The following is an 18691-nucleotide window of genomic DNA, read 5'->3' on the forward strand; positions in this document are numbered from 1 at the left end:
GTTAGTATGTCGTCCAGAATATGATAAAAAAGTCATAGGTTAGTATGTCGTCCAGAAACCTCTAAAAAAGTCATAGGTTAGTATGTCGTCCAGAAACCCCTCAATAAAGTCATAGGTTAGTATGTCGTCCAAAATATGATAAAAAAAGTCATAGGTTAGTATGTCGTCCAGAAACATCTAAGAAAGTCATAGGTTAGTATGTCGTCCAGAAACCCCTAAAAAAGTCATAGGTTAGTATGTCGTCCAGAATATGATGAAAAAGTCATAGGTTAGTATGTCGTCCAGAAACTCTTAATAAAGTCATAGGTTAGTATGTCGTCCAGAAACCTGTAAAAAAGTCATAGGTTAGTATGTCGTCCACAAACCCCTTAATAAAGTCATAGGTTAGTATGTCGTCCAGAATATGATGAAAAAGTCATAGGTTAGTATGTCGTCCAGAAACTCTTAATAAAGTCATAGGTTAGTATGTCGTCCAAAATATGATAAAAAAGTCATAGGTTAGTATGTCGTCCAGAAACCCTTAATAAAGTCATAGGTTAGTATGTCGTCCAAAATATGATAAAAAAGTCATAGGTTAGTATGTCGTCCTATGTCGTCTAGAAACCCCTTAATAAAGTCATAGGCTAGTATGTCGTCCAGAAACCCTTAATAAAGTCATAGGTTAGTATGTCGTCCAAAATATGATAAAAAAGTCATAGGTTAGTATGTCGTCCAAAATATGATAAAAAAGTCATAGGTTAGTATGTCGTCCAAAATATGATAAAAAAGTCATAGGTTAGTATGTCGTCCAAAATATGATAAAAAGTCATAGGTTAGTATGTCGTCCAAAATAGGATAAAAAAGTCATAGGTTAGTATGTCGTCCAGAAACCCCTTAATAAAGTCATAGGTTTGTATGTGGTTCAAAATATGATAAAAAAGTCATAGGTTAGTATGTCGTCCAGAAACCCCTAAAAAAGTCATAGGTTAGTATGTCGTCCAAAATATGATAAAAAAGTCATAGGTTAGTATGTCGTCTAGAAACCCCTTAATAAAGTCATAGGTTAGTATGTCGTCCAGAAACCCCTTAATAAAGTCATAGGTTAGTATGTCGTCCAAAATATGATAAAAAAGTCATAGGTTAATATGTCGTCCAGAAACCCTTAATAAAGTCATAGGTTAGTATGTCGTCCAAAATATGATAAAAAAAAGTCATAGGTTAGTATGTCGTCCAAAATATGATAAAAAAGTCATAGATTAGTATGCCGTCCAAAATATGATAAAAAAGTCATAGGTTAGTATGCCGTCCAAAATATGATAAAAAAAAGTCATAGGTTAGTATGTCGTCCAGAATATGATAAAAAAGTCATAGGTTAGTATGTCGTCCAGAATATGATAAAAAAGTCATAGGTTAGTATGCCGTCCAAAATATGATAAAAAAGTCATAGGTTAGTATGTCGTCCAGAAACCTCTAAAAAAGTCATAGGTTAGTATGTCGTCCAGAAACCCCTTAATAAAGTCATAGGTTAGTATGTCCTCCAAAATATCATAAAAAAGTCATAGGTTAGTATGTCGTCCAGAAACCCCTAAAAAAGTCATAGGTTAGTATGTCATCCAGAAACATCTAAGAAAGTCATAGGTTAGTATGTCGTCCAGAATATGATAAAAAAGTCATAGGTTAGTATGTCGTCCAGAAACCTGTAAAAAAGTCATAGGTTAGTATGTCGTCCAGAAACTCTTAATAAAGTCATAGGTTAGTATGTCGTCCAAAATATGATAAAAAAGTCATAGGTTAGTATGTCGTCCAGAAACTCTTAATAAAGTCATAGGTTAGTATGTTGTCCAAAATATGATAAAAAAGTCATAGGTTAGTATGTCGTCCAGAAACTCTTAATAAAGTCATAGGTTAGTATGTCGTCCAGAAACTCTTAATAAAGTCATAGGTTAGTATGTTGTCCAGAATATGATAAAAAAGTCATAGGTTAGTATGTCGTCCAGAAACATCTAAGGAAGTCATAGGTTAGTATGTCGTCCAGAAACTCTTAATAAAGTCATAGGTTAGTATGTCGTCCAAAATATGATAAAAAAGTCATAGGTTAGTATGTCGTCCAAAATATGATAAAAAAGTCATAGGTTAGTATGTCGTCCAGAAACTCTTAATAAAGTCATAGGTTAGTATGTCGTCCAAAATATCATAAAAAAGTCATAGGTTAGTATGTCGTCCAAAATATGATAAAAAAGTCATAGGTTAGTATGTCGTCTAGAAACCCCTTAATAAAGTCATAGGTTAGTATGTCGTCTAGAAACCCCTTAATAAAGTCATAGGTTAGTATGTCGTCTAGAAACCCCTTAATAAAGTCATAGGTTAGTATGTCGTCTAGAAACCCTTAATAAAGTCATAGGTTAGTATGTCGTCCAAAATATGATAAAAAAGTCATAGGTTAGTATGTCGTCCAGCGCTTTTGAGTCAGAATAATATTATATACATCATGGAAAACATTTTTACACAGATGAGTTGTTAAAGTCACGTTCCTTCGGAGTCATTTTGAAACAATGAATCATGGTATCATTTATCATTTATCTTTATTTTCAGTCATAGATATCACAACACACAGTACAAATTTTTCTCAGCAACTGTGCATTACCAAAAAGCCTCCACTTTCCATGCCCCAAACACAGAATAATAATTTAGCAAAGAGTTAGAACTGCAGTGTAACTATTTGTCAGTAAACAAATGCAATGACTCCTCAAGACACAAGACATGTACTGCTGTCACTTTGTTTGATATATTCTGTTCGCTTATCAAGCATTTGACAACAGTTACAATGTCATTACCTCACAACTGTGACCTTTTACAGCTCTACTTGCCTATGTGTGAAACTTACCGCATTGTCATTGTATAGGAGGCCGTACAATAAATGTATGTGTAGTAGTTCATATGAAAATGTCATGTCTGCTAAATCATAAAAAATGTCCTAAAATGTCATGTAATAGAATAGAATGCCTTCCTTGTCATAGTGCATTGTATAAAATTAGCTGTTCATCTCTAAAGTATTATAATAAAGCATAAAAATGTCATAGTATAGTTAGGCACAAAAACATCCTGGCATATAAATGTTATAGTATAGTAAGACTAAAAAACGTATTAGTATATTAAGGCATAAAATGTCAAAACACATCAGTTGAAGCACAGGTATGTGTTCACTTGCTGGGCATTACTGCCTGTCACAACTCCAATGGTGCCATTGAATCAGCTGCAGTGTCAGATGCTCATGCCCATCACAAATGTTTTGCCCTTTTAAACTCAACTCAGAAGTGGTGATGCAGCAAAAGGGAAGTCTCCCTATCGCCCCCTGCAACTAACCCTAAGATCCTTTCTCCTTCCCTCTTTGGGTAGTTTGTTCTGAGCGAGATCCAGAAGCACCCTTGCTCCGCCTCCTCAACCCACATCCGCTGTTTCAACCTAGTGATTCCGAGGGCTTACAGCAATAAGGGGGTGGATTTTCCATTAAAGCCTCTGCAGCCAGCTTCCGCAGGTGAGGTAGGTGCCTTCCATCCTTCTTTTGCATGAGCCCTTTAATCAAAATATGATAAAAAAGTCATAGGTTAGTATGTTGTCCAAAATATGATAAAAAAGTCATAGGTTAGTATGTCGTACAAAATATGATAAAAAAGTCATAGGTTAGTATGTCGTCCAGAAACCCCTTAATGAAGTCATAGGTTAGTATGTGGTCCAAAATATGATAAAAAAGTCATAGGTTAGTATGTCGTCCAGAAACCCCTTGATAAAGTCATAGGTTAGTATGTCGTCCAGAAACCTCTAAAAAAGTCATAGGTTAGTATGTCGTCCAAAATATGATAAAAAAGTCATAGGTTAGTATGTCGTCCAAAATATGATAAAAAAGTCATAGGTTAGTATGTCGTCCAGAAACCCCTTAATAAAGTCATAGGTTAGTATGTCGTCCAGAAACCTCTAAAAAAGTCATAGGTTAGTATGTCGTCCAAAATATGATAAAAAAGTCATAGGTTAGTATGTCGTCCAAAATATGATAAAAAAGTCATAGGTTAGTATGTCGTCCAGAAACCCCTTGATAAAGTCATAGGTTAGTATGTGGTCCAAAATATGATAAAAAAGTCATAGGTTAGTATGTTGTCCAAAATATGATTTAAAAAAGTCATAGGTTAGTATGTCGTCCAGAAACATCTAAAAAAGTCATAGGTTAGTATGTCGTCCAGAAACTCTTAATAAAGTCACAGGTTAGTATGTCGTCCAGAAACCCCTTAATAAAGTCATAGGTTAGTATGTCGTCCAAAATATGATAAAAAAGTCATAGGTTAGTATGTCGTCCAAAATATGATAAAAAAGTCATAGGTTAGTATGTCGTCCAGAAACCCCTTAATAAAGTCATAGGTTAGTATGTCGTCCAAAATATGATAAAAAAGTCATAGGTTAGTATGTCGTCCAAAATATGATAAAAAAGTCATAGGTTAGTATGTCGTCCAAAATATGATTTAAAAAAGTCATAGGTTAGTATGTCGTCCAGAAACCCCTTAATAAAGTCATAGGTTAGTATGTGGTCCAAAATATGATAAAAAAGTCATAGGTTAGTATGTCGTCCAAAATATGATAAAAAAGTCATAGGTTAGTATGTCGTCCAGAAACCCTGTAAAAAAGTCAAAGGTTAGTATGTCGTCCAGAAACTCTTAATAAAGTCATAGGTTAGTATGTCGTCCAAAATATGATAAAAAAGTCATAGGTTAGTATGTCGTCCAAAATATGATAAAAAAGTCATAGGTTAGTATGTCGTCCAGAAACCCCGTAATAAAGTCATAGGTTAGTATGTCGTCCAAAATATGATAAAAAAGTCATAGGTTAGTATGTCGTCCAAAATATGATTTAAAAAAGTCATAGGTTAGTATGTCGTCCAAAATATGATTTAAAAAAGTCATAGGTTAGTATGTCGTCCAGAAACATCTAAAAAAGTCATAGGTTAGTATGTCGTCCAAAATATGATAAAAAAGTCATAGGTTAGTATGTCGTCCAGAAACCCCTTAATAAAGTCATAGGTTAGTATGTCGTCCAAAATATGATAAAAAAGTCATAGGTTAGTATGTCGTCCAAAATATGATTTAAAAAAGTCATAGGTTAGTATGTCGTCCAAAATATGATTTAATAAAGTCATAGGTTAGTATGTGGTCCAAAATATTATAAAAAAGTCATATGTTAGTATGTCGTCCAAAATATGATTGAAAAAAGTCATAGGTTAGTATGTCGTCCAGAAACTCTTAATAAAGTCATAGGTTAGTATGTCGTCCAGAAACCTCTAAAAAAGTCATAGGTTAGTATGTCGTCCAGAAACTCTTAATAAAGTCATAGGTTAGTATGTCGTCCAAAATATGATAAAAAAGTCATAGGTTAGTATGTCGTCCAGAAACTCTTAATAAAGTCATAGGTTAGTATGTCATCCAAAATATGATAAAAAAGTCATAGGTTAGTATGTCGTCCAAAATATGATAAAAAAGTCATAGGTTAGTATGTCGTCCAGAAACCCCTTAATAAAGTCATAGGTTAGTATGTCGTCCAAAATATGATAAAAAAGTCATAGGTTAGTATGTCGTCCAGAAACCCCTAAAAAAGTCATAGGTTAGTATGTCGTCCAAAATATCATAAAAAAGTCATAGGTTAGTATGTCGTCCAAAATATCATAAAAAAGTCATAGGTTAGTATGTCGTCCAGAAACCCCTTAATAAAGTCATAGGTTAGTATGTCGTCCAAAATATGATAAAAAAGTCATAGGTTAGTATGTCATCCAAAATATGATAAAAAAGTCATAGGTTAGTATGTCGTCCAAAATATGATAAAAAAGTCATAGGTTAGTATGTCGTCCAGAAACCCCTTAATAAAGTCATAGGTTAGTATGTCGTCCAAAATATGATAAAAAAGTCATAGGTTAGTATGTCGTCCAAAATATGATAAAAAAAGTCATAGGTTAGTATGTCGTCCAGAAACATCTAAGAAAGTCATAGGTTAGTATGTCGTCCAGAAACCTCTAAAAAAGTCATAGGTTAGTATGTCGTCCAGAAACTCTTAATAAAGTCATAGGTTAGTATGTCGTCCAAAATATGATAAAAAAGTCATAGGTTAGTATGTCGTCCAAAATATGATAAAAAAGTCATAGGTTAGTATGTCGTCCAGAATATGATAAAAAAGTCATAGGTTAGTATGTCGTCCAGAAACCCCTTAATAAAGTCATAGGTTAGTATGTGGTCCAAAATATGATAAAAAAGTCATAGGTTAGTATGTCGTCCAAAATATGATAAAAAAGTCATAGGTTAGTATGTCGTCCAGAAACCCTGTAAAAAAGTCAAAGGTTAGTATGTCGTCCAGAAACTCTTAATAAAGTCATAGGTTAGTATGTCGTCCAAAATATGATAAAAAAGTCATAGGTTAGTATGTCGTCCAAAATATGATAAAAAAGTCATAGGTTAGTATGTCGTCCAGAAACCCCTTAATAAAGTCATAGGTTAGTATGTCGTCCAAAATATGATAAAAAAGTCATAGGTTAGTATGTCGTCCAAAATATGATTTAAAAAAGTCATAGGTTAGTATGTCGTCCAGAAACATCTAAAAAAGTCATAGGTTAGTGTGTCGTCCAGAAACCCCTTAATAAAGTCATAGGTTAGTATGTCGTCCAGAAACTCTTAATAAAGTCATAGGTTAGTATGTCGTCCAGAAACCTCTAAAAAAGTCATAGGTTAGTATGTCGTCCAGAAACTCTTAATAAAGTCATAGGTTAGTATGTCGTCCAAAATATCATAAAAAAGTCATAGGTTAGTATGTCGTCCAGAAACCCTTAATAAAGTCATAGGTTAGTATGTCGTCCAAAATATGATAAAAAAGTCATAGGTTAGTATGTCGTCTAGAAACCCCTTAATAAAGTCATAGGTTAGTATGTCGTCCAGAAACCCTTAATAAAGTCATAGGTTAGTATGTCGTCCAAAATATGATAAAAAAGTCATAGGTTAGTATGTCGTCCAAAATATGATAAAAAAGTCATAGGTTAGTATGTCGTCCAAAATATGATAAAAAAGTCATAGGTTAGTATGTCGTCCAGAAACCCCTTAATAAAGTCATAGGTTAGTATGTCGTCCAAAATATGATAAAAAAGTCATAGGTTAGTATGTCGTCCAAAATATCATAAAAAAGTCATAGGTTAGTATGTCGTCCAAAATATCATAAAAAAGTCATAGGTTAGTATGTCGTCCAGAAACCCTTAATAAAGTCATAGGTTAGTATGTCGTCCAAAATATGATAAAAAAGTCATAGGTTAGTATGTCGTCTAGAAACCCCTTAATAAAGTCATAGGTTAGTATGTCGTCCAGAAACCCTTAATAAAGTCATAGGTTAGTATGTCGTCCAAAATATGATAAAAAAGTCATAGGTTAGTATGTCGTCCAAAATATGATAAAAAAGTCATAGGTTAGTATGTCGTCCAGAAACATCTAAAAAAGTCATAGGTTAGTATGTCGTCCAGAAACATCTAAGAAAGTCATAGGTTAGTATGTCGTCCAGAAACCCTTAATAAAGTCATAGGTTAGTATGTCGTCCAAAATATGATAAAAAAGTCATAGGTTAGTATGTCGTCCAGAAACCCCTTAATAAAGTCATAGATTAGTATGTCGTCCAAAATATGATAAAAAAGTCATAGGTTAGTATGTCGTCCAAAATAGGATAAAAAAAAGTCATAGGTTAGTATGTCGTCCAGAAACCCCTAAAAAAGTCATAGGTTAGTATGTCGTCTAGAAACCCCTTAATAAAGTCATAGGTTAGTATGTCGTCCAAAATATGATAAAAAAGTCATAGGTTAATATGTCGTCCAGAAACCCTTAATAAAGTCATAGGTTAGTATGTCGTCCAAAATATGATAAAAAAAAGTCATAGGTTAGTATGTCGTCCAAAATATGATAAAAAAGTTATAGATTAGTATGCCGTCCAAAATATGATAAAAAAGTCATAGGTTAGTATGCCGTCCAAAATATGATAAAAAAAAGTCATAGGTTAGTATGTCGTCCAGAATATGATAAAAAAGTCATAGGTTAGTATGCCGTCCAAAATATGATAAAAAAGTCATAGGTTAGTATGTCGTCCAGAAACCCCTAAAAAAGTCATAGGTTAGTATGTCATCCAGAAACATCTAAGAAAGTCATAGATTAGTATGTCGTCCAGAAACATCTAAAAAAGTCATAGGTTAGTATGTCGTCCAGAATATGATAAAAAAGTAATAGGTTAGTATGTCGTCCAGAAACCTGTAAAAAAGTCATAGGTTAGTATGTCGTCCAGAAACCTGTAAAAAAGTCATAGGTTAGTATGTCATCCAAAATATGATAAAAAAGTCATGTCGTCCAGAAACCCTTAATAAAGTCATAGGTTAGTATGTCGTCCAGAATATGATGAAAAAGTCATAGGTTAGTATGTCGTCCAGAAACTCTTAATAAAGTCATAGGTTAGTATGTTGTCCAAAATATGATAAAAAAGTCATAGGTTAGTATGTCGTCCAGAAACTCTTAATAAAGTCATAGGTTAGTATGTCGTCCAGAATATGATGAAAAAGTCATAGGTTAGTATGTCGTCCAAAATATGATAAAAAAGTCATAGGTTAGTATGTCGTCCAGAAACCCCTAAAAAAGTCATAGGTTAGTATGTCGTCCAAAATATGATAAAAAAGTCATAGGTTAGTATGTCGTCCAGAAACTCTTAATAAAGTCATAGGTTAGTATGTCGTCCAGAATATGATGAAAAAGTCATAGGTTAGTATGTCGTCCAAAATATGATAAAAAAGTCATAGGTTAGTATGTCGTCCAGAAACATCTAAGGAAGTCATAGGTTAGTATGTCGTCCAGAAACTCTTAATAAAGTCATAGGTTAGTATGTCGTCCAAAATATGATAAAAAAGTCATAGGTTAGTATGTCGTCCAAAATATGATAAAAAAGTCATAGGTTAGTATGTCGTCCAGAAACTCTTAATAAAGTCATAGGTTAGTATGTCGTCCAAAATATCATAAAAAAGTCATAGGTTAGTATGTTGTCTAGAAACCCCTTAATAAAGTCATAGGTTAGTATGTCGTCTAGAAACCCTTAATAAAGTCATAGGTTATGTCGTCCAAAATATGATAATAAAGTCATAGGTTAGTATGTCGTCCAAAATGTGATAAAAAAAAGTCATAGGTTAGTATGTCGTCCAGAAACCCCTAAAAAAGTCATAGGTTAGTATGTTGTCCAGAAACTCTTAATAAAGTCATAGGTTAGTATGTCGTCCAAAATATGATAAAAAAGTCATAGGTTAGTATGTCGTCTAGAAACCCCTTAATAAAGTCATAGGTTAGTATGTCGTCTAGAAACCCTTAATAAAGTCATAGGTTATGTCGTCCAAAATATGATAAAAAAAAGTCATAGGTTAGTATGTCGTCCAAAATATGATAAAAAAGTCATAGGTTAGTATGTCGTCCAGCGCTTTTGAGTCAGAATAATATTATATACATCATGGAAAACATTTTTACACAGATGAGTTGTTAAAGTCACGTTCCTTCGGAGTCATTTTGAAACAATGAATCATGGTATCATTTATCATTTGTCTTTATTTTTAGTCATAGATATCACAACACACAGTACAAATTTTTCTCAGCAACTGTGCATTACCAAAAAGCCTCCACTTTCCATGCCCCAAACACAGAATAATAATTTAGCAAAGAGTTAGAACTGCAGTGTAACTATTTGTCAGTAAACAAATGCAATGACTCCTCAAGACACAAGACATGTACTGCTGTCACTTTGTTTGATATATTCTGTTCGCTTATCAAGCATTTGACAACAGTTACAATGTCATTACCTCACAACTGTGACCTTTTACAGCTCTACTTGCCTATGTGTGAAACTTACCGCATTGTCATTGTATAGGAGGCCGTACAATAAATGTATGTGTAGTAGTTCATATGAAAATGTCATGTCTGCTAAATCATAAAAAATGTCCTAAAATGTCATGTAATAGAATAGAATGCCTTCCTTGTCATAGTGCATTGTATAAAATTAGCTGTTCATCTCTAAAGTATTATAATAAAGCATAAAAATGTCATAGTATAGTTAGGCACAAAAACATCCTGGCATATAAATGTTATAGTATAGTAAGACTAAAAAACGTATTAGTATATTAAGGCATAAAATGTCAAAACACATCAGTTGAAGCACAGGTATGTGTTCACTTGCTGGGCATTACTGCCTGTCACAACTCCAATGGTGCCATTGAATCAGCTGCAGTGTCAGATGCTCATGCCCATCACAAATGTTTTGCCCTTTTAAACTCAACTCAGAAGTGGTGATGCAGCAAAAGGGAAGTCTCCCTATCGCCCCCTGCAACTAACCCTAAGATCCTTTCTCCTTCCCTCTTTGGGTAGTTTGTTCTGAGCGAGATCCAGAAGCACCCTTGCTCCGCCTCCTCAACCCACATCCGCTGTTTCAACCTAGTGATTCCGAGGGCTTACAGCAATAAGGGGGTGGATTTTCCATTAAAGCCTCTGCAGCCAGCTTCCGCAGGTGAGGTAGGTGCCTTCCATCCTTCTTTTGCATGAGCCCTTTAATCAAAATATGATAAAAAAGTCATAGGTTAGTATGTCGTACAGAATATGATAAAAAAGTCATAGGTTAGTATGTCGTCCAGAAACCCCTTGATAAAGTCATAGGTTAGTATGTGGTCCTAAATATGATTAAAAAGTCATAGGTTAGTATGTCGTCCAGAAACCTCTAAAAAAGTCATAGGTTAGTATGTCGTCCAAAATATGATAAAAAAGTCATAGGTTAGTATGTCGTCCAGAAACCCCTTAATAAAGTCATAGGTTAGTATGTGGTCCAAAATATGATAAAAAAGTCATAGGTTAGTATGTCGTCCAGAAACCCCTTGATAAAGTCATAGGTTAGTATGTGGTCCAAAATATGATAAAAAAGTCATAGGTTAGTATGTTGTCCAAAATATGATTTAAAAAAGTCATAGGTTAGTATGTCGTCCAAAATATGATAAAAAAGTCATAGGTTAGTATGTCGTCCAAAATATGATAAAAAAGTCATAGGTTAGTATGTCGTCCAGAATATGATAAAAAAGTCATAGGTTAGTATGTCGTCCAAAATATGATAAAAAAGTCATAGGTTAGTATGTCGTCCAGAAACCCTGTAAAAAAGTCATAGGTTAGTATGTCGTCCAACATATGATAAAAAAGTCATAGGTTACTATGTCGTCCAGAAACCTCTAAAAAAGTCATAGGTTAGTATGTCGTCCAGAAACCCCTTAATAAAGTCATAGGTTAGTATGTCGTCCAAAATATGATAAAAAAGTCATAGGTTAGTATGTCGTCCAGAAACTCTTAATAAAGTCACAGGTTAGTATGTCGTCCAAAATATGATGAAAAAGTCATAGGTTAGTATGTCGTCCAAAATATGATAAAAAAGTCATAGGTTAGTATGTCGTCCAGAAACCCTGTAAAAAAGTCAAAGGTTAGTATGTCGTCCAGAAACTCTTAATAAAGTCATAGGTTAGTATGTCGTCCAAAAACCCCTTAATAAAGTCATAGGTTAGTATGTCGTCCAACATATGATAAAAAAGTCATAGGTTAGTATGTCGTCCAAAATATGATTTAAAAAAGTCATAGGTTAGTATGTCGTCCAGAAACTCTTAATAAAGTCATAGGTTAGTATGTCGTCCAGAAACCTCTAAAAAAGTCATAGGTTAGTATGTCGTCCAAAATATGATAAAAAAGTCATAGGTTAGTATGTCGTCCAAAATATGATAAAAAAGTCATAGGTTAGTATGTCGTCCAGAAACCCTGTAAAAAAGTCATAGGTTAGTATGTCGTCCAACATATGATAAAAAAGTCATAGGTTACTATGTCGTCCAGAAACCTCTAAAAAAGTCATAGGTTAGTATGTCGTCCAGAAACCCCTTAATAAAGTCATAGGTTAGTATGTCGTCCAAAATATGATAAAAAAGTCATAGGTTAGTATGTTGTCCAGAAACTCTTAATAAAGTCACAGGTTAGTATGTCGTCCAAAATATGATGAAAAAGTCATAGGTTAGTATGTCGTCCAAAATATGATAAAAAAGTCATAGGTTAGTATGTCGTCCAGAAACCCTGTAAAAAAGTCAAAGGTTAGTATGTCGTCCAGAAACTCTTAATAAAGTCATAGGTTAGTATGTCGTCCAAAAACCCCTTAATAAAGTCATAGGTTAGTATGTCGTCCAACATATGATAAAAAAGTCATAGGTTAGTATGTCGTCCAAAATATGATTTAAAAAAGTCATAGGTTAGTATGTCGTCCAGAAACTCTTAATAAAGTCATAGGTTAGTATGTCGTCCAGAAACCTCTAAAAAAGTCATAGGTTAGTATGTCGTCCAAAATATGATAAAAAAGTCATAGGTTAGTATGTCGTCCAGAAACCTCTAAAAAAGTCATAGGTTAGTATGTCGTCCAGAAACTCTTAATAAAGTCATAGGTCAGTATGTCATCCAAAATGTGATAAAAAAGTCATAGGTTAGTATGTCGTCCAAAATATGATAAAAAAGTCATAGGTTAGTATGTGGTCCAAAATATGATAAAAAAGTCATAGGTTAGTATGTCGTCCAGAAACCCTGTAAAAAAGTCATAGGTTAGTATGTCGTCCAAAATATGATAAAAAAGACATAGGTTAGTATGTCGTCCAAAATATGATAAAAAAGTCATAGGTTAGTATGTCGTCCAGAAACTCTTAATAAAGTCATAGGTTAGTATGTCGTCCAAAATATGATAAAAAAGTCATAGGTTAGTATGTCGTCCAAAATATGACAAAAAAGTCATAGGTTAGTATGTCTTCCACAAACCCCTAAATAAAGTCATAGGTTAGTATGTCGTCCAGAAACCCCTTAATAAAGTCATAGGTTAGCATGTCGTCCAAAAAAGACATAGGTTAGTATGTCTTCCACAAACCCCTAAATAAAGTCATAGGTTAGTATGTCGTCCAGAAACCCTGTAAAAAAGTCATAGGTTAGTATGTGGTCCAAAATATGATAAAAAAGTCATAAGATACTATGTCGTCTCTGAAACAAAGTAAAGTAAAGTAATAATAGAGTAAATTAAAGTAGAGTAAAGTAAAGTAATAATAGAGTAAATTAAAGTAAAGTAATAATAGAGTAAAGTAGAGTAATAATAGAGTAAAGTAGAGTAATAATAGAGTAGTAATAATAGAGTAAAGTAGTAATAATAGAGTAAATTAAAGTAGAGTAAAGTAGTAATATTAGAGTAAAGTAGAGTAATAATAGAGTAGTAATAATATTAGAGTAATAATAGAGTAAAGTAGAGTAATAATAGAGTAAAGTAGTAATAATAGAGTAAAGTAGAGTAATAATAGAGTAAAGTAGAGTAAAGTAGTAATAATAGAGTAAAGTAGAGTAATAATAGAGTAAAGTAGTAATAATAGAGTAAAGTAGAGTAATAATAGAGTAAAGTAGAGTAATAATAGAGTAAAGTAGTAATAATAGAGTAAAGTAAAGTAGAGTAATAATAGAGTAAAGTAGTAATAATAGAGTAAAGTAGAGTAATAATAGAGTAAATTAAAGTAGAGTAATAATAGAGTAAATTAAAGTAAAGTAATAATAGAGTAAAGTAGAGTAGAGTAATAATAGAGTAAAGTAGTAATAATAGAGTAAATTAAAGTAGAGTAAAGTAGTAATATTAGAGTAAAGTAGAGTAAAGTAGTAATAATAGAGTAAAGTAGAGTAAAGTAGTAATAATAGAGTAAAGTAGAGTAATAATAGAGTAAAGTAGAGTAAAGTAGTAATAATAGAGTAGTAATAATAGAGTAAAGTAGAGTAATAATAGAGTAAATTAAAGTAGAGTAATAATAGAGTAAAGTAGAGTAAAGTAGTAATAATAGAGTAAAGTAGTAATAATAGAGTAAAGTAAAGTAGAGTAATAATAGAGTAAATTAAAGTAGAGTAATAATAGAGTAAAGTAGAGTAATAATAGAGTAAAAATAGAGTAATAATAGAGTAGTAATAGTAGAGTAAAGTAGTAATAATAGAGTAAAGTAGAGTAATAATAGAGTAAATTAAAGTAGAGTAATAATAGAGTAAAGTAGAGTAAAGTAGTAATAATAGAGTAAAGTAGAGTAATAATAGAGTAAAGTAAAGTAGAGTAATAATAGAGTAAATTAAAGTAGAGTAATAATAGAGTAAAGTAGAGTAATAATAGAGTAAAAATAGAGTAATAATAGAGTAGTAATAGTAGAGTAAAGTAGTAATAATAGAGTAAAGTAGAGTAATAATAGAGTAAATTAAAGTAGAGTAATAATAGAGTAAAGTAGAGTAAAGTAGTAATAATAGAGTAAAGTAGAGTAATAATAGAGTAAAGTAGAGTAAAGTAGTAATAATAGAGTAAAGTAGAGTAATAATAGAGTAAAGTAGAGTAAAGTAGTAATAATAGAGTAGTAATAATAGAGTAAAGTAGAGTAATAATAGAGTAAATTAAAGTAGAGTAATAATAGAGTAAAGTAGAGTAAAGTAGTAATAATAGAGTAAAGTAGTAATAATAGAGTAAAGTAGAGTAAAGTAGTAATAATAGAGTAAAGTAGTAATAATAGAGTAAAGTAAAGTAGAGTAATAATAGAGTAAATTAAAGTAGAGTAATAATAGAGTAAAGTAGAGTAATAATAGAGTAAAAATAGAGTAATAATAGAGTAGTAATAGTAGAGTAAAGTAGTAATAATAGAGTAAAGTAGAGTAATAATAGAGTAAATTAAAGTAGAGTAATAATAGAGTAAAGTAGAGTAAAGTAGTAATAATAGAGTAAAGTAGAGTAATAATAGAGTAAAGTAGAGTAAAGTAGTAATAATAGAGTAAAGTAGAGTAATAATAGAGTAAAGTAGAGTAAAGTAGTAATAATAGAGTAGTAATAATAGAGTAAAGTAGAGTAATAATAGAGTAAAAATAGAGTAATAATAGAGTAGTAATAGTAGAGTAAAGTAGTAATAATAGAGTAAAGTAGAGTAATAATAGAGTAAATTAAAGTAGAGTAATAATAGAGTAAAGTAGAGTAAAGTAGTAATAATAGAGTAAAGTAGAGTAATAATAGAGTAAAGTAGTAATAATAGAGTAATAATAGAGTAAAGTAGAGTAAAGTAGAGTAATAATAGAGTAAATTAAAGTAGAGTAATAATAGAGTAAAGTAGAGTAAAGTAGTAATAATAGAGTAAAGTAGTAATAATAGAGTAAAGTAGAGTAAAGTAGTAATAATAGAGTAAAGTAGTAATAATAGAGTAAAGTAAAGTAGAGTAATAATAGAGTAAATTAAAGTAGAGTAATAATAGAGTAAAGTAGAGTAATAATAGAGTAAAAATAGAGTAATAATAGAGTAGTAATAGTAGAGTAAAGTAGTAATAATAGAGTAAAGTAGAGTAATAATAGAGTAAAGTAGAGTAATAATAGAGTAAAAATAGAGTAATAATAGAGTAGTAATAGTAGAGTAAAGTAGTAATAATAGAGTAAAGTAGAGTAATAATAGAGTAAATTAAAGTAGAGTAATAATAGAGTAAAGTAGAGTAAAGTAGTAATAATAGAGTAAAGTAGAGTAATAATAGAGTAAAGTAGTAATAATAGAGTAATAATAGAGTAAAGTAGAGTAAAGTAGAGTAATAATAGAGTAAATTAAAGTAGAGTAATAATAGAGTAAAGTAGAGTAATAATAGAGTAAAAATAGAGTAATAATAGAGTAGTAATAGTAGAGTAAAGTAGTAATAATAGAGTAAAGTAGAGTAATAATAGAGTAAATTAAAGTAGAGTAATAATAGAGTAAAGTAGAGTAAAGTAGTAATAATAGAGTAAAGTAGAGTAATAATAGAGTAAAGTAGTAATAATAGAGTAATAATAGAGTAAAGTAGAGTAAAGTAGAGTAATAATAGAGTAAATTAAAGTAGAGTAATAATAGAGTAAAGTAGAGTAAAGTAGTAATAATAGAGTAAAGTAGTAATAATAGAGTAAAGTAGAGTAAAGTAGTAATAATAGAGTAAAGTAGTAATAATAGAGTAAAGTAAAGTAGAGTAATAATAGAGTAAATTAAAGTAGAGTAATAATAGAGTAAAGTAGAGTAATAATAGAGTAAAAATAGAGTAATAATAGAGTAGTAATAGTAGAGTAAAGTAGTAATAATAGAGTAAAGTAGAGTAATAATAGAGTAAATTAAAGTAGAGTAATAATAGAGTAGTAATAGTAGAGTAAAGTAGTAATAATAGAGTAAAGTAGTAATAATAGAGTAAAGTAAAGTAGAGTAATAATAGAGTAAATTAAAGTAGAGTAATAATAGAGTAAAGTAGAGTAATAATAGAGTAAAAATAGAGTAATAATAGAGTAGTAATAGTAGAGTAAAGTAGTAATAATAGAGTAAAGTAGAGTAATAATAGAGTAAATTAAAGTAGAGTAATAATAGAGTAGTAATAGTAGAGTAAAGTAGTAATAATAGAGTAAAGTAGAGTAATAATAGAGTAAATTAAAGTAGAGTAATAATAGAGTAAAGTAGAGTAAAGTAGTAATAATAGAGTAAAGTAGAGTAATAATAGAGTAAAGTAGAGTAAAGTAGTAATAATAGAGTAAAGTAGAGTAATAATAGAGTAAAGTAGAGTAAAGTAGTAATAATAGAGTAGTAATAATAGAGTAAAGTAGAGTAATAATAGAGTAAAGTAGAGTAATAATAGAGTAAATTAAAGTAGAGTAATAATAGAGTAAAGTAGAGTAATAATAGAGTAAAAATAGAGTAATAATAGAGTAGTAATAGTAGAGTAAAGTAGTAATAATAGAGTAAAGTAGAGTAATAATAGAGTAAATTAAAGTAGAGTAATAATAGAGTAAAGTAGTAATAATAGAGTAAAGTAGAGTAATAATAGAGTAAAGTAGTAATAATAGAGTAATAATAGAGTAAAAATAGAGTAAAGTAGAGTAATAATAGAGTAAATTAAAGTAGAGTAATAATAGAGTAAAGTAGAGTAATAATAGAGTAAAAATAGAGTAATAATAGAGTAGTAATAATAGAGTAAAGTAGTAATAATAGAGTAAAGTAGAGTAATAATAGAGTAAAGTAGAGTAAAGTAGTAATAATAGAGTAAAGTAGTAATAATAGAGTAGTAATAATAGAGTAAAGTAGTAATAATAGAGTAAAGTAAAGTAGAGTAATAATAGAGATTAGAGTAATAATAGCACCGCACTGCGCGCACTGCAAAACCAGCACGAGTACCACACTGCAACCACTGCAAGACCAGCAGGAGCAGGAGTACCGCACTGCAACCACTGCAAAACCAGCACCGCACTGCGCACACTACAAAACCAGCACCTCCGCACTGCAAAACCAACAACACCGCACTGCAACCACTGCAAAACCAGCACCTCCGCACTGCAAAACCAGCAGGAGTACCGCACTGCAACACTGCAAATAGCGCACTGGCTAACCTTATGCTAGCCACTGCGCGCACTGCGCACACTACAAAACCAGCACCTCCGCACTGCAAAACCAGCACCTGCGCACTGCGCACACTGCGCACACTGCAAATAGCGCACTGGCTAACCTTATGCTAGCCACTGCGCGCACTGCAAAACCAGCATGAGTACCACACTGCAACCACTGCAAGACCAGCAGGAGTACCGCACTGCAAAACCAGCAGCAGCAACGCACTGCAAAACCAGCACCTCCGCACTGCAACACCAGCACCTCCGCACTGCGCACACTGCAAATAGCGCACTGGCTAGCCTTATGCTAGCCACTGCAAAACCAGCAGCAGCACCACACTGCAAAACCAGCAGGAGTACCGCACTGCAACCACTGGCTAACCTTACGCTATCCACTGCAAAACCAGCAGGAGTACCGCACTGCGCACACTACAAAACCAGCACCTCCGCACTGCAAAACCAGCACCTCCGCAATGCGCACACTGCGCGCACTGCAAAACCAGCACGAGTACCACACTGCAACCACTGCAAAACCAGCAACACCGCACTGCAGCACCGCACTGCAAACACTGCAAAACCAGCAGGAGTACCGCACTGCAACCACTGCAAAACCAGCACCCCACTGCGCAGACTACAAAACCGCACTGCAACCACTGGCTAACCTTACACTAGCCACTGCAAAACCAGCACCGCACTGCGCACACTACAATACCGCACTGCAATCACTGCAAAACCAGCAGGAGTACCGCACTGCAACACTGCAAAACCAGCACCTGCGCACTGCAAAACCAGCAACACCGCACTGCAGCACCGCACTGCAAACACTGCAAAACCAGCAGGAGTACCGCACTGCGCACACTGGCTAACCTTGCGCTATCCACTGCAAAACCGGCAGCAGCACCGCACTGCGCACACTGGCTAACCTTGCGCTAGCCACTGCAAAACCAGCAGCAGCACCACACTGCAAAACCAGCAGGAGTACCGCACTGCAACCACTGCAAAACCAGCACCGCACTGCAAACACTGCAAAACCAGCAGGAGTACCGCACTGCAACCACTGCAAAACCAGCAGCAGCACCGCACTGCAAACACTGCAAAACCAGCACCTCCGCACTGCAAAACCAGCAGGAGTACCGCACTGCAACACTGCAAAACCAGCACCGCACTGCAAAACCAGCACCTCCACACTGCGCACACTGCAAATA

At 32.9% G+C, this 18691-nt stretch overlaps 1 protein-coding gene across 3 annotated transcripts in view; it reads right to left on the reverse strand.

Annotated features, from left to right (window-relative positions):
• Positions 1-18691, reverse strand: part of LOC109634699 (glucosidase 2 subunit beta-like) — a 169574-nt gene that overhangs the window by 7953 nt on the left and 142930 nt on the right. For all 3 annotated transcript variants that reach the window (XR_011239897.1, XR_011239898.1, XR_011239894.1), the window contains exons 19-20: positions 10395-10604; positions 3343-3552 (exon numbers count right to left, since the gene is read on the reverse strand). The gene's annotated coding sequence lies outside the window, so the exon portion shown is untranslated. The remainder of the gene's footprint in view (positions 1-3342; positions 3553-10394; positions 10605-18691) is intronic.

This window comes from Paralichthys olivaceus, chromosome 22 (assembly GCF_024713975.1).
Source record: "Paralichthys olivaceus isolate ysfri-2021 chromosome 22, ASM2471397v2, whole genome shotgun sequence".
NCBI lineage: Eukaryota > Metazoa > Chordata > Actinopteri > Pleuronectiformes > Paralichthyidae > Paralichthys > Paralichthys olivaceus.